The 15,682-nt window shown below is 46.5% G+C and overlaps 1 protein-coding gene and 1 pseudogene across 1 annotated transcript in view; both read right to left on the bottom strand.

Annotated features, from left to right (window-relative positions):
* Positions 1-15,682, bottom strand: part of LOC146188059 (mucin-6-like) — a 94,313-nt gene that overhangs the window by 75,902 nt on the left and 2,729 nt on the right. The window lies entirely within an intron of this gene.
* Positions 11,612-12,809, bottom strand: LOC146188060 (uncharacterized; annotated as a pseudogene).

Genomic DNA, 15,682 nt, shown 5'->3' with positions numbered 1-15,682 from the left:
AGGACACGACTCGTTTTCAGTTTTGAACCCCGTGAAACACGGTAACTCGAACCACCTTTGCAGGCTGAAGTGTTCGAAACTATTTTGCCCCAGAGGGAGCGCAGCGGGGTTTGCGGAGCCTCTTCCAAGCGCACACCCCTGTGAGAGCCGGGCGCCAGGCCGGGGGACGCTTGTACCCATTTTTACCGGTGGGTGTCCGGCGGCGGGTTTCGAACGAACCACCTCCCGCAGAATGCCTGTTTGCTACTTTCTTGAGATGGTGTGAAATCTTATGAAAACAAGGCACCTCCACTGTCCTGAACATTACATGTTCTACCGCAAACCTCAGACTTTGTGTTCTTATTTTTCGCTCTTGAATCCTGCCTTGGCAACAGCTGTTGAGAGCGGCAATGGGAAGCCTGCTGTAAAAAGCCGGCGCCCTGACTGTGAAAACTTCTCTGTATTTAATGCACACACAAATTTTGGATAGCCGAGTTCATGTATGAAGATGCTATTGCCATTTTTACTATTTTGCAGCGTGCAGACTTGGACGGAAGTTTTTTTCTGCACTTGGTAGGTATTCCCAACACGCATGGCATCCAAAGACCTGAAGTTTAAGGTCTAAAAACTTCTAAATACTCCTGCGGGGTAGCTCTTGAGTAAAATGTAGACCTTGTTCGTGTAGCTCAAAATAATTTAAAACAACCTTATTGTTATCTTGTTTGGAGCAGCGTGACTTTAAAACCACTGAAATGTCTTAAACCTACGTAAAACGTTATTTACCTTTCGCGCTTTAGAACAGTTCTAACGTCTGGTGGATACAATCGAAATATATCACACAACACAAGACTGTACAAGTTTTACAAATGTCATTCCATTTCAAAAAATGACTAGCCATTGAAAACGATAAAAGTGAATTATAGTGAACCATAACATTTAAAATGTTCACCACAGGAGGTCTGGCAGCAATCTCGAATTCAATGCATAATTTACAAAACTCAAACATTCACGCTGTTGCACTGTGTAGACTAAATCTTCGTTGTCGATTGCAAAACCATAAACGATCTATTGGTTGCTCCGCAAAAACTGTACTACTTCACCACGCTTCCTGGTCCTGAACCGGTCATTCAATACTAATAATATCAATTTCTTCTGCAAGAATTCGCTATAATGCTGCAAACACCTAGATTCAGTGACAATAGTTCAGAAGGGTATGCCCGGCTTATTTTTTTCAGTCGTAAAAACGCTGATAAAAATCTGCCTCTACTGCTACCTGTGTCCTTTGTGAGAGAAGTAAGTTCCAGTCTATATTTATTTGGTCTCGACTATTATCAGGGGCGGATCGCGATTAACTGGAGGAATTGGATGTTTTACGCCACACCTGAGCAGAAAAAGACATCAGCATTTCGGCCAATTGCACTCGCAGTACTTTTAGGTCTCGACTAATTTCAGTTCAGTTCAGTCGTTCAGTCATGTCCGACTCTTTGTGACCCTATGGACCATATCACGTCCCACTTTCCGGTCTCTCACTATCTTCCTAACATAACATAACTTCATCTGCAGCGCCTCGAGGATGCCATCTAACCATCGTGTTCGCTGCCTACCCCTTCTCCGGTGACCCTCAATCTTTCCCAACATCAAATCTTTCTCCGGCGACTCCCCTCTTCTCATCAGATGACCAAAGTAGCTGAGTTTTAACTTTAGAATTGGACCCTCCAATGAGCAGTCGGGGTTTACGGTCGACAATATCGACTGATTTGATCTTCTGGCCGTCCAAGGAACTCTCAAGTGTCTCCGCCAGCACCACAATTCAAACGTGTCAATTCTTCGGCGGTCAGCCTTCTTCACAGTCCAACTCTCGCACCCATACATCACAACTGGAAAGACTATAGCACGAGCTATACGGATCTTGGTTGTCAGTCTAATGTCTCTGCTCTTTACTAGGCGGTCAAGGCTAGCCATGGCTCTTTTTCCCAGAAGCAGGCGCCTCCTAATTTCTTGGCTGCAGTCTTCTTCCGGTATAATCTTGGAGCCCAAGAAGAGAAAAACTTTCACAGCTTTCACTCCTTGTCCCTTCATGCTCCAGGACTTGATAGGACAAGATGCCATGATCTTTGTCTTTTTAATGTTTAGTTTAAGACCAAACTTCTCATTCTCTTCCTGTACACGCATCAGAATTGACTCATGAGTTCCACTTCCCTTTCTGCCATAAAGTGGTATCATCCGCATATCTAAGGTTGTTGTTACGTTTCCCAGCAATTTTCACTCCAGCTGAAGACTCGTCCAGACCGGCCTTCCTCATGATGCACTCAGCATATACAACAATTATTTAGGTCCCGACTATTATCTGGGGGTGGGTCGCGATTTACTGGAGGAACTGGATGCTTCACGCGACAGCTGAGCAGAGAACGACATCAGCAATTCAAGTGCCATCATAATACTTGCATTATGCTGAAAAAGTCAAAAGCGTCCTCTGAGGGGTCATTGTAGTGCTGAAATGCAATGTAGGTACAGCGCTGGCCAAGCCTGCAAACAAAAGCCTCTGTTGTATGGGCAATCGCTGGGCACTAACAAGGGCGAAATGTCAGATTCTGTAACGGTTCCGCCATTTAAGGCGAAAGTCTTTAATGGATCATACCGCGGCGATAAGCGTCCTGACGTCCCACTATAGCTGTCAATCAAATGATGTCATCAACCAAAACTCACAACAAAAACAAATACTTCTTGCCTCTATTGGAAGTCGAACTTCCATCCCTTGGATCCCCAGCCGAGCGCTTTAAACAACAGCGCCACACCCTGTTTCGTAAAACGTATGATAATTCTCCTTGCCTTCTTGAGGATGAAGTTAAAATTAAACAAAAAATTGTCTCCAGAGGGAATCGAACCTTGATCCTTCGGAACCCCCACGTGCGCTTTAACCAACTGCGCTACGCTTTTTTTTTCTTTTTTGCCGACTTGGACATTCAAAACAAGACGATGAACAATAAAACGTGCCAGCACACTTTCGCGTGACACGGCGGGTTAAAACTTTTTCAGTTTTACCAAACTGTCAAGCACATGAATCCATTGTGGCTGCTCGGGGAGTGTCATATGCACTTCCCTGAACCGCACAACACTGTGTATGAAATGTTCTCGTACAGGATTGACTTGTATATCTGCATTGTTAAACTGCATTCTGGTTTTCCACAAGCTGTGGAGGCCCAGGAGCATTATTGTATCAAAGGGAAACTCCTCTGTATTAGGAAAAGGTAAAAATCGTATGCCATATGCATCTAGAGGTAGCTCTTTTTTTAAAGTTCTCTGAAGCACATCCCAGAAAAAAATGGCATCCCAACAGTCCGAAAACACTTGTTCTATCGTCTCTGGACTTTTACACAAGAAACAGTTTGTTGACCAAGGGACGAACAGGCCTTTAGCGTGCATCCATGTTTTGACTGATAATGTGCTAGTGTTGAGTTTAAAGAAAAATGATTTGACTGGTGGTGATATTGGCATCTTCTTAACTCTCTTGAGTACATCATCTCCTGGGCCTGGACAGTGCGACAAACGGTATATCGGTACAGGAAGCATTGTGTCCACTAGGTCCGCACACAGTTTTGTCAGCTTAACATTGCACAAATACTCCATGGAAAAGCGCACATGCAGCAATCTGTACGCGAGCACCACTTCTCGCAAGTACCCTCTCACTGTACCACCTACATTGACACACGAACTGACAAGAAAATTAGGACGGAGTCGACCAAGGCGAACTTGGATTACTGTTCTGAGGAAGACATCATTTTGGTCACGAAGGTACATGAAACGCGAGACAACTTGTCGCAAAAATAAATGCGCCAGACCAAGCCTTCCTTTTTTTACGGTAAGAAACAAATTTGTTCGGCTCGTCCTTTCCCAGGTCGACGCCCAAATGAAAATGGCAAAAACACGGTGAAGTTTTTGTATGTTTGTCCTCGAAGCACTGAGCACATTCATCACGTACCACACTTTAGCAGTGAGGAACAGATTACATATAGTGGCACGCGTGAACATGGACAACTGCCTTCCTTGCCACGCATCACTTTTTTCCTTGGCCCTCGATGCTTGGTCATGCCAGTACGGATCTGGGTCCCGGTAAGAATCAAGGGGCACTCCTAGATACAATGCTGGAGTGGTTGACCAGCGCATCCGAGAATAGTGTTCGGGTGTGACCCCCCAGCTACCATGCCAGAAACCGCAGCATTTTCCCAGTTTATCTGGGCACCTGTGCAGCTGCAAAATTTCTGTACTACATTCGTCACCTCACAAATACTTTCTCTATTTGCACAAAAGACAGCGATGTCGTCGGCATAAGCCAGGATTTTCAAATGCACTGATTGTACCGTGAATCCCGTTATGCATTCATTATTCCGGATGGCCAAGCAAAGGGGTTTAAGGTAGGCTTCGAATAACAATGGCGACAGTGGACAACCCTGCCTCACAGAAGATCGCACTTGGAGGCTTTCAGTGAGTACTCCATTCACAACAATCCGTGTGGTATAGCTTTTTTATGCCATTCTAACGCCCTGTAATATTATTCGGCCGACATTTGCATGATCTAATACGGCAAACAGAACATCGTGAGAAACGCGGTCAAAGGCTTTTGCCATGTCTAGTTGTATAATCGCCACTCGGTCATCAAGTGAGTCACACCATTCTAGTATGGATCGTGCCACGTGTATGTTAGTAGCGATACTTCGCCCTTTTATGCCGCATGTTTGGTGTGTGCCTACAAGCGTTGTTATAACACCCTGCAATCTTTTCGCTAGCACCTTCATGAAAATTTTGTAGTCGACGTTGGTGAGGCTTATCCCCCACCAACAGGCGCTTATCAGGGTCATCGGTTTTAGGAATTAGCACTACGTGGGATGTTGTGAAAGACAGCGGAACACGTTTTTTCTCATAGCTTTCGTCAACAACCTTCAGCAGAGCCTGGGCTATTGCCGGTTTGAACACTTTGTAGAAAGCTGCGGCCAGTCCGTCAGGGCCAGGGGCTTTACCTGCTGGCAGGGCATCTATTGCATCTTCAATTTCTTTCACGGAAATCGGCTGCTCAAGCCGTGTTTTAACTTCTTCCTCAAGTTTCGGCATAAGTGGAAGGAATTCACTATAGAAGCCCCGTTCAGTTTTTCGCGACTGACAAAGCATATCTGCGAAATGATCACTGATTGCGTTCTTGATTATACTACTGTCCGCCGAAATACCTGTGCTAGTTCTTATTTCTCGTATTTCCTTTCGGCACGCGTATCGTTTCTCGTCTGATAACGCACGCTTTGTTGGAGTTTCCCCCGCCCACAGCTGTTCCGTCCGCGCCCGAATAACTGCCGCACTATACTTATCTGTGTCCATTTTTTCAAGCTGGGCTTTGACACCCTTGATCTCATTAAAGCATGCGCCTGGTTGGGCGTTTTCTATACACGTCAGAAATTCGAGCTGTTTACGAAGTTCTGCTCCTTTTTGCTTCTCTGCGTATCTTAATTTCGTGCTTTTTTCTATCGCTCTCATTCTCACCCCTGCTTAAAATCCTCCCATTTTACAGCAAAGCTCTACGGTTTCGCTGTAAGTAATATATTTAATTCTTGATCTGTTTCGTTAAAAAAGCTTTCGTCCTCCAACAACTTATTAAGTTTCCATAAATGCCAATTAAACCAATTCTTGCTTTGTTTTCTTCCAAAGGTTGCAGTCACTAAGGCATGATCACTGAAAGCCACAGGTCTAACTTCGTACAAGGTGCAAAGTGGTACCAGTTCAGCTGCGACATACAATCTCTCTAATCGAGCATGGCTGTTGCCCTGAAAATGGGTATACTGCTTATAGGTGCCATTAGTAAATAAACTTCCAATATCTTCTAAATCATGGCCATGGATGATTTCATTCAAAACATCAGCACTTTTATCACATACAATTGACTTTTTGGCGCGATCTGAAGCTTGGCAAACGCAATTGAAATCGCCCAGTAGGATTATCACTTTGTCACTGTTTAATACGACTCCAATCCTTCAAAAATAATTTTCACTCAGTCTCTGCGTTTGGTGCATACACACAAATAAATCGGAAATCAAGGCCGCAGTGCAAAAAATCAACGACAAGGAGACGGCCGCTTTGACACGAGAAAATCGACTGTACCATAATACCAAGATTATTGCGAAGAAAAAGTACACAACCACCAGAGGCACCTACAGAATGGCAGACACATGCATCAAAATGCGTACGGAAAGCGGACACCATTCGGTCTGTAGCAACTTGACTCAATTTTCGATTCTTGCACGGCGACTACATGTAGGTCGTTATCTAGAAGAAGGCGACTGAGCTGACACTGTCGCCTTCTTCCTCCAAGGCCTCTCACGTTAATAGATGCTACACGCAGTGCTTCACTTACTGTGATCGCCATATCGAAAAGAAAAAAATGCCTTATAAAATGGTGTCTGCCCTCCCCTAGTGAAAAATCCCGTATCGCGACAAACGGGTTTGAACCGGTCCTGTATTATCCCGTATAAATTTGATACCGGTGTGACCAGTCCTTATGAAGCTTAAACAGGTTTATATCGGACAGGTCATGTCCGGTATGAATCTCAATCCGGACGGTCCAGTCCGGTATAGAGTTAATACAGGGCAGACCATTTCCGGTATGCATCATATACATGACATCCCAATCCGGTTTTGATGTGAAACAGGGCGGACCAGTCCTGTATGAAGCTTAAACGGGTTTATATCGGACAGGTCATGTCCGATATGAATCTCAATCTGGACGACCCAGTCCGGTATCGAGTTAATACAGGGCAGACCATTTCTCGTATGTATCTTATACACGACATCCCAGTCCGGTATGGATATGAAACAGGGCGGACGAGTCCTGTTGTGAGCTCATATACAGGACAGGTCATGTCCGGTTAAACAGAAACCGGACAAATCCGATATGAATGAAACTAATACGGGACAGAGTATTTCCGCTTCTCAGTACAACTCGGGCGGATCGTGAAGCTCAGCCAGGATGACCACGTCGGAATATGCCTTCACGCTAAATAAGCATGAAACCATACATAATATATGTTAAAACTTTTCTGTATATGTGGAGTACGCGTTGTTTCGTACATACCTAGAAGATATGAAGCCGTGGATGTGTGCGCTAGCAAGTACATACATGCATCGCGTTTTGTTTTTGCGTGTGCAACAGTCGCTGCAGCTTGTACGATCTTGCGGTGCATCTTCATAATCTGCGACTGAAGATCTGCCACCTTCAACGCGAAAGTGCAAGCAAGAACGTAGCGTTTCGTTAGCGCGGATGAAATACGCTCGAGAATAAATGAAACATCGCTGACGATCGAAATATGCACAGGTCAGCCGAGTATCGGGAGTCGCTTCCTCGAGTGTTTACGCATGCAAAACACTTGGTCAGAAGTAAATTCATTGACGTCGCGGCTCCGCTGGCAGCAGGTGAAGCTAAAACAAGCAGTATTACAAGTGTTGGTGCACCGCATATATCTATATGTAGCAAAAATTGCATGCGTTCGAAGACGATGACAAAACACATAAGCACTAGTAAATTGTGACATTCGGAGGTTTGTCTGCAAGAAAGCGATACATTGTAAAGATGCGGGACACCACGCATAACCCTTCGTGATAGCCAGGAAAAAGATGCAGCGTGTTTAAAGGGCCATCGTCCAATTACGACCACAAATTCTACACCCTACAAAAATACACAAACTACAAAAGAGCAATCTCGACTACATAAGTAGATATATAACCACCATCACCGTGTCCTGCCGTGGTGTAGTGCCAAGTTAGGCTACGGCGCCTACTGCCGGAGGTTGTTGTCTCCACCGAAGAAGCTACGGGTAGGATTTTTGGTTACTACAGGGAGGTCGTCGCTAGTGTAAGATTTCTTTCAGTGCGTTTTTCTAATGAATATTTGTCCACTGTAAAACGAAAAAAGCTGTATCGCGATTTATGTAACATTGTTTTGCCACAACCCTTGTACAGAACCTTATACAGTGGAGGTCCGGGCAGAGATGTCTTGAAGAGAGTAAAGAAAATGCAGGTGTCGCCAGGAGCTAAGACATTTTTCTTTAAATTACACACCGGAACATTATCAGTAAAGAAGTTTTTGGAGGAAAGGGATTTTTTTTTACCGTGGGGGGCGCACTGTTTAATCTGCAAGCAGCCGGAAACAATAGACCATGTTTTTTTGCATTGTTGGGAAGGGGTTTATTTCTGGGATGTTTTGCAACGTACGATAAAGAAAGAATTTCCACTAGACTCCCACGGCATCCGGTATTTAAGCATTGATAATGAAGATGGCGTTCCGTATGATTTAATCATGCTCATGGGCCTCCACCCTATATGGCGCTCCAGAATGGCGGGCTATCACTGCGACAGGGATGCTCGACCCGCTAGAATATACTTTCGAGAAAGTGTGAATTGGTTTATCGCCATACAGAAAGTGGCTGCTGAACCTCCCGAATGGCTCTCAAGGGTAGAGCCTTTGCTGTCGTTGCGGGAGTTTTAATGTACTGAGACGAAGCCAGCCTGACATTGGCTGATGATGACCTTCCAATATGTACTTTGTTTTGTGTTATTCGTGTTGTGTTCTTGTGAAATGGTATGAACCAAAGCCAGGAAATAAAAAAAAAAGTGTAGTGGTTAAAGTGCGTGTTTGCCGGCCTAAAAGACCGAAGTTCGAATCACATGCAATTCTTTTTCCTTTTCTATTTTCTTTTTGTTTCTTTTTCTTTTTTCTTTCCTTTTTTCTTTTTCAAATGTAGTAGTGTTATGTATTATTCATCCTGTATCAATTAACCAGAAACCGGACGAACGCGTCATTTCTGGAACTGATACCGGGCAGAGTATTCCGCTTCTGAACAGAAGCCGGGCCGATCGACGAAGCTCAACCAGAATGACCATGCTGGACACGCCAGCGCACTAAATAAGCATGATACCAAACATGTTATGCAACTGTTCTGTATATAAAGGGCGCGCTTCGTTTCCCAAATACCTCGAAAATGCGAAGCCGTCGAAGTGTCCGCTAGCAAGCATATACGCGCGTCGCGTCGCTTTTGCGCGTACAACAGTCGCTGCAGCTCGTACGATCTTGCGGTGCGTCTTCATATCTGCGACTGAAGATCTGCCGCCTACAACACGAAAGTAGAAGCACGAACGTATCGTTTCGCTAGCGATGACAAAAAACTGTTCTAAAAAAAATAAACAAACATCGCTGACCATCGAAGGATGCACAGATAGCCGCACACCGCGCGACGCGTTCTCGAATGTTTACATATTGAAACGGCTCAGTCGGAAGTGTATTCATTGGCATCGATGCTCCGCTGGTAGCACATGAAGCTAAAACGCCCAGTATTACAAGTATTAGTGCAGCGGATATCTCTATGTAGGAAAACTTACAACCGTTCGTAGACGATGAAAAACACATCAGCATTAGTAAATTATGATTTCTCGAGGTTTGCCTTCAATAAAGCGACGCATTATAAAGATACGCCACATTTGCGAACCCTCGTGATAGCCTGCAAAGATATTCAGCGTGTTTAAAGGGCGATCGGTGAATTACGGCCACAAATTCTACTGCCAAGGAAAATATACAAGTACGAAAGAGCAAAAGTAGCTACATATACTGGATAATAACCACTGTAACCATAAGCCGCCGTAGAGTAGTTGTTTGGCTTATATCTGGAACCCCTCTGTCTCAGTGTAATTAACAGTGCAGCCATCCGTGGTTTCTCTCTGGCTCAATGTGAAGTTAAGATTTTAGCTTACGCGGACGATATCGCCCTCTTTTTTTCTGACAAAAAGAGTGTACTTGAGGCTTTACACTTGACTGAACAGTTCTGCGATGTATCAGGCGCGGCCCTTAATTTAGATAAATCCAAAGGTTTTTGGTTGGGACACTGGGTCACTAGACCAAGCCAGTTTGGAGGCATATGCTGGGACTGTAGTCCTCTTCAGTACCTAGGGGTTCCGCTGCACCAAGTTCGTAACAGCGCAGCCTACTGGGATTCACAAATCGTACCTATGCGGCGACAAACGCAGGCTTGGATGGGTAGGGAACTCTCAGTGTTTGCTAGGGCACAGGTCTGTAACATATTTTTGTTTGCAAAGCTTGCGTATGTCCTTCAAGTCCTGCATTGTGCGAGGAGCAAAGTACAAGTTATACACAGAATATTTGCAACATTTGTGTGGCGCTCTCAATGGGAGCCCATGCGGCGTGACAACTTGTTTCTTCCCTTAGAGTCTGGTGGAGTGGGCCTTGTTCACTTGTTTGTGCATCAACTTGTCTCCCGTTTTTTCTTTTTCAAATCGGCAAACCATCCGTTTCTTGTAACAGTGCTCATTAGGCGTCTTAGTCCACATTTGCCTTACTTATTCGCACCAACTGGGCAGGCTCGTGAGGGGCGTTTATGGGGATTCCTTAAGGAGGTTGCTGACACTTTCAATTTTCTCACTGTGCGTTTCTCTGTAGATTACCTGTATAGCCTCTCGAGAAAGCTGATGACCCAGGCTCTCACTGAGTGTTTGTTCCCTACACCGTTGTATCGGCAGCCTTATCTGGGGTTTTTGGACACCACTGTTCTAAAGCGTGTTAGGCAAATGTGCATTCAGGCAGCTGCAAAAACGTTTTTTTTTTCAAATTACATACAGCGACGTTGCCTGTCAAGACATTTCTTCACAATAAGGAGATGTTTGTGCCCTGGTCGGTAAATTATCGTCTCTGTAACGTGCCTGAGACAATTGATCATTGCTTTATTCTGTGCCGTGATGCTATGTTCTTTTGGGACATACTACAAAGAACTCTTAAAAAGGACATTGAAATTACGCCTTATACAATTAGATTTCTGCCACCTGACAAAAACTCTGTCGTGCCTTACGATCTATTTGTGTTGATGGGACTGTTCAGCCTTTGGAAAAGCCGCATGATCGACAGGTATGCAGAGCCACCAAGATCGTCGAAATCCGTGTTTCGGGAGCAGTGTGCTTTGGTGAGAAGTGTATATGCTTCACGTGAAGAATCTCCAAACTGGATGCCGTATCTAGACGCATGTGTATGTCTCCCAGACTTTTGATGTTCTGATGATTGTGCATTGTCGAGCTGGGGATATGACGGGCTCGTATTAAGCAGCCCGGTAACTTTAGGCATGGACATGTTTAAGTGGAGTTGTTCCTTTTTACGGAAGTTTTTCCATGCAATAAAGAAAAAAAAAGCCGCCGTAGAGTAGTGGCTAAGGTGCCCGTCTGAAGACCAAAAGGGCCGAGGTTCGATTCCACATTCGATACTAAATTTTTTTTCTTTTTTTTAATTTTATATATAACTTTAAATGTTGCCGTTTATTTTATATTGTTGCATGCTTTTTCCACCCTGGCGACGCGTTTCTTTCCGGAAACGAGGGCCATCAACCATATAGGACATTCCCGTATCAGAGTTCCGCGCGGTTTCATTCCGGACTTTCCAGGGCAGTACAGGAATTTGCTGAAATAGCCCCCAATCCTCTATCCCAGATCCTGTACAGTAAACCTGTATACGATTTCCTGTACGAATTTTATACAGGATTTTTCAGTAGGGTCGCGCCACACCCCAATACCCTTAACCCAAAATGACACTTAGCACAACAAACTATGGAGGTGGTTTCCCCGCCTGCCTTGAATCGACCGAAAAGTTCGGCCGCTGCTTCAGTTTAGACCGCGTCAAACCTGGAGTTTTGGGCGGCGGTCCGTCTCCCCCGCTGTGGTCCTGTTGAAGCGTCCCGCTGTCAACGGCGTCGTGGGGGCGTTTTCCGGCCACCAAGGTAGCCGCACCGGGAAGAATGTCCATGCCCTCAGGATTTGGAGGAATGCAAGGAACTTCAGTGTATACTGAAGATTTCGCCTCGCCCTCCGACTTGGGCCCGACGTCGTAGTAAGGCGCTGGTTCACGTGTGGTGACATCCGCCTCAACCACGGTTTTCTCCTGAGGCGGCACCCCCAAGGCAGTCTCCCTCTCACCAGCAGCATTCTCAGTCGCAGCGGAAGATGTCTCTTCCATATCCGCCTCGTCCATGAACAAGGCGGATGCGTCCTGAGCGTTCACGGGCCCTGTCACTTTTGCGTAGGTCCACTCGCACTGGCCCTCCTCGTGACCGAACCGTCGACAGGCACCGCATCTTGGTACACGGCACTCTCGGCGAATGTGGCCGGTGCCGCGGCAGCGTAGGCAGAGCCGAGCTCTCCCTGGCACGACCACAAGGGCCTGCTCGCCGGCGACGCTCACCTGGTGGGGGATGTCGTCGAGTTTTACACCCGGCTTCAGATTCATGGTCACACGCCGTGTGGTAGACCCTGTGTCCACCATGCCATGCACGCGCCACCGCTCGTGGGCGACGTCGGTGACCTTGCCATATGCCGCAAAGGCGAGCTTCACGTCTTCGTCCGGTACACTGTGTAAAAGCCAGTGTACTTTCATGCGTACATCCGGGTTAGCTGGGTCGATAACAAAACGCCGACACTTTTTCACAACCAGCTCACCAGAATTGACAATTTTCTTCATGGCGTCTTCATCCTTGAAGGTAACCGCCCACACATGGCTCATCCTGTAGGCTCCGATGGCGATGACTTCCGGTAGGAGCGATAATTCCGCGAGCGCATCGCGGAAATCTTCCACCCGCTAAGGGCGGGCCCTGATATCACAGTGCAAAAACACTGTGTTCACAACAAAACGCCCTGCAGGCAAACTCGGTAAAACTACCTGGTAATCACACCCTGCTGAAGAAACAGCGGCAAAAGACCTGTTACCGCGGCCCTGCTGGGCCGCTGAAGCCGCTCCGACGGAGCTCATTTCACACACGTCCGCTCGCTAGCGAAGCCGGAAGTGCACTCCCCACCAACTGCGCTACGCCCGGCTTTTTTATTCTTGCACTCAAATTATAAAATATTTAGTCGAGAACCGTCCGCCGTATTTGACATGCCAGGGTTAAAATTCTTTCAGATTTCAAATTTTCAATGTGCGGGAGCCAGTCAGTTGCCGGATCTACAAGTTTTATAAAGTTTTATAAACGCCCGGTTTTTTTTTTTCTAGCACTGCAATCATAAAATATTGTTACGCACCACTCTCCCAGTCCTCAACTTCAGCTTTTCAACTCAAGTTCTGCCCGAGGGAATTTCATTAGCTTCGCCCCAGCCCTTCAAGCCCAGACCTGAACAACTACCACCGCCCAGTCCCCAGCCCGGACCTGAAGACAAGGAGAACAGACCAATCAGAACCGAGATGAAGGACCCGAAAGATCCGAATGACCCGAAGGAACCGATGGACACGAACACACAACCCTCGCCCAAGCTGCCCGACGTGACCTCGAGCCATCGGTCCCATGGACTCTGGTGACGGATGGTTGACAGCTCCAAGGGAGGCGGATCACCCACGCATCGGACATGGTACCGGCAAGCCGTTCTATTCTTCCTTCTTCCTCTTCTTCTTCAAGCATCCAGACACGCCCATCATCACGCCATAAAATCATTAACATCGCTAAACTTCCTCGTCCACGATCGGGACGATCGCTCGGTGGCCCCGGGTCATGTTACGGACGACAAGGAAGAAGAAGCGGGCAGTGGCGCGGGCAGGAGCGCTCGCGCTAGGCCCGCCGCGAACATTCATTAAACGTCATCTACCATCGCCATCGGTCATGTTCTGTCTCCTGTCTTCATCGGCTTGCCGCATCGTATCATTTGGTTGGAGGTGCGGTTCATCCCCATCCTCGCCTTGCCCCCGTCGAAGCCAACCATATGCCGGGTCCATTGGCCGAGAACCCGTGGAGATCGCCGCCCGGCTTTACCCCAGCCCTTTGTGCTCAGACCCGACCAGCTGCTTTCCCCAGCCTCGTCCCCAGCCTTGACCACAACACATGACGACCAGGAAGAGCCCGAAGCCGACCCGACCGACCCTACGACGAAGCGACCTCACGACCACTCGAGCAAAGACAGCACCCCCGCCCAAGTCGTTCGGCGTGTCCATAAGCCTTGGCCTTCGGCAAACGGTGAAGATTGGACCTGATGCTCGGGGGCAAGCATTCATCCCATCTTTGCATTCATTGTGATGTCCAGCGTTTCATGTCCTAATCCTGTGTCTGTGTTCATTGTCACTTCATGCAATGGATTTCTAGCAATCGATCGGGACGATCGCTCGATGGCCCCGGGTAGTGCTACGAAGATGACGAAGCGAGCAGTGGCGCGGGGCGGAGCGCTCGCTCCAGGCCCGCTGGCCATTAAAGCATATTTCATAGTCATGTCATCACGTCGTTCTGTTTCTGTTGTGTCGCCGTGTTCCATCGCTTGTCATGCCACCACTTATCAATATTTACTCAGGAACCGTCCGCCGTATTTGACATACTAGGGTTAAAAGTATTTCAAGGATTTCAAATTTCTAATATGCGCGAACCAGTCAGGTGCTGGATTCACAAGTTTTATAAATTTACAATATCTTGCAACATTTTTCTGGGGGATCCACTAACTGGGCGTGCGTCAAGATCTTCATGACGCACTGCCATCCTGCTTCTTCATATGCTGTGCAGCCCCAACGTCATTACTAGGCCATATGAAATACCGTCCTAGTTTTCAGTCGGGAGATACCTAATTCCGTTAGGGTCAAGCGGAAAATCCTATTCAAGAGTCCTTTGGCGGACGTACCCCAGAAGAAAACTGCGCCTCAGCAGTCCAAGAAAAATTGCTCTATAGTTTCATCTTTTTTTACGTAGCAAACAGCGGACTCCCCATGGGGCAAGGATTTCTTTCTCTGGCAACCACTCTTTAACCGGCAAAGACCTGCTATGTAGCCGAAAAAAGAAGGTATTGGCTGCAGGAGTAACGGTCATTTTTTTAGAGTCTTTTAAAGATATCTTGACCAGGGCTTACACTGTACATGGCCCTATACACTGGCGGAGGGAACACCCAGTCCCATATATCTCTGATAAGTTTCCTCCATGTATCAGGACTAAGATAGTCCGATGAAAACCATGTATAAATAAAGTGACAAGCTTGAACAACTGCTTTCATTTACACCCGAATGGTTCTTTGAATACAATGGGATGTAACGACCAGTTCAGGCAAAACTCTGCCCAGTCTTAACTGAATAACAACACATAAAAAGCGGTCCTTAGTAGCCCTAAAGAAAATAAAACAGTTAACTAACTTCCGCACAATACAGGTACATGACACCAAGTAAGGCCTCCAGCGCGTATCCTCCGAAATAGGTTGGTTCGATTGGTATTTTCCCAAGAGGAAGCCCGCACAAACACTGCAAACTCCCTATGCCACTTTTGCACATTTAGACTGGAACAGGGGTGCACTTGCATCTCGTACCACAATTTGCTTACCGAGAAAATGTTGCAAACAGTGGCACGGCCAAACATTGAGAAGTGCAATGCATCAAGTCATGTTGTTTTTAATTTTCATTCTGCAATCTTACTTCGCCGCTATTAACTTTCACTTTCAGCGTAAAATTCAAGAAAGACACCCAAGTACTTAAGCGGAGTAGTTGTCCACGTTACACTGGCAAAGAAAGCCGGTGTTCGAGGCCATTCAACATGCCAAAGTCTCAAACGCTTTCCCCCATCAACCTCTTCTCTTTGCAGTCGAAATTGTGCAATACAATTGTTATGAAGGACACTTAAGGAGAACGGTTTTATATAAATGCAAAACAACAGCGGTGAAAAAGCCACCC

Source organism: Amblyomma maculatum, chromosome 5, assembly GCF_055883805.1.
Source record: "Amblyomma maculatum isolate TAMU_Amacu chromosome 5, ASM5588380v1, whole genome shotgun sequence".
Taxonomy (NCBI): domain Eukaryota; kingdom Metazoa; phylum Arthropoda; class Arachnida; order Ixodida; family Ixodidae; genus Amblyomma; species Amblyomma maculatum.
Note: the sequence above shows the minus strand (reverse complement) of the source record. Positions and strands in the feature narration are given on the sequence as shown.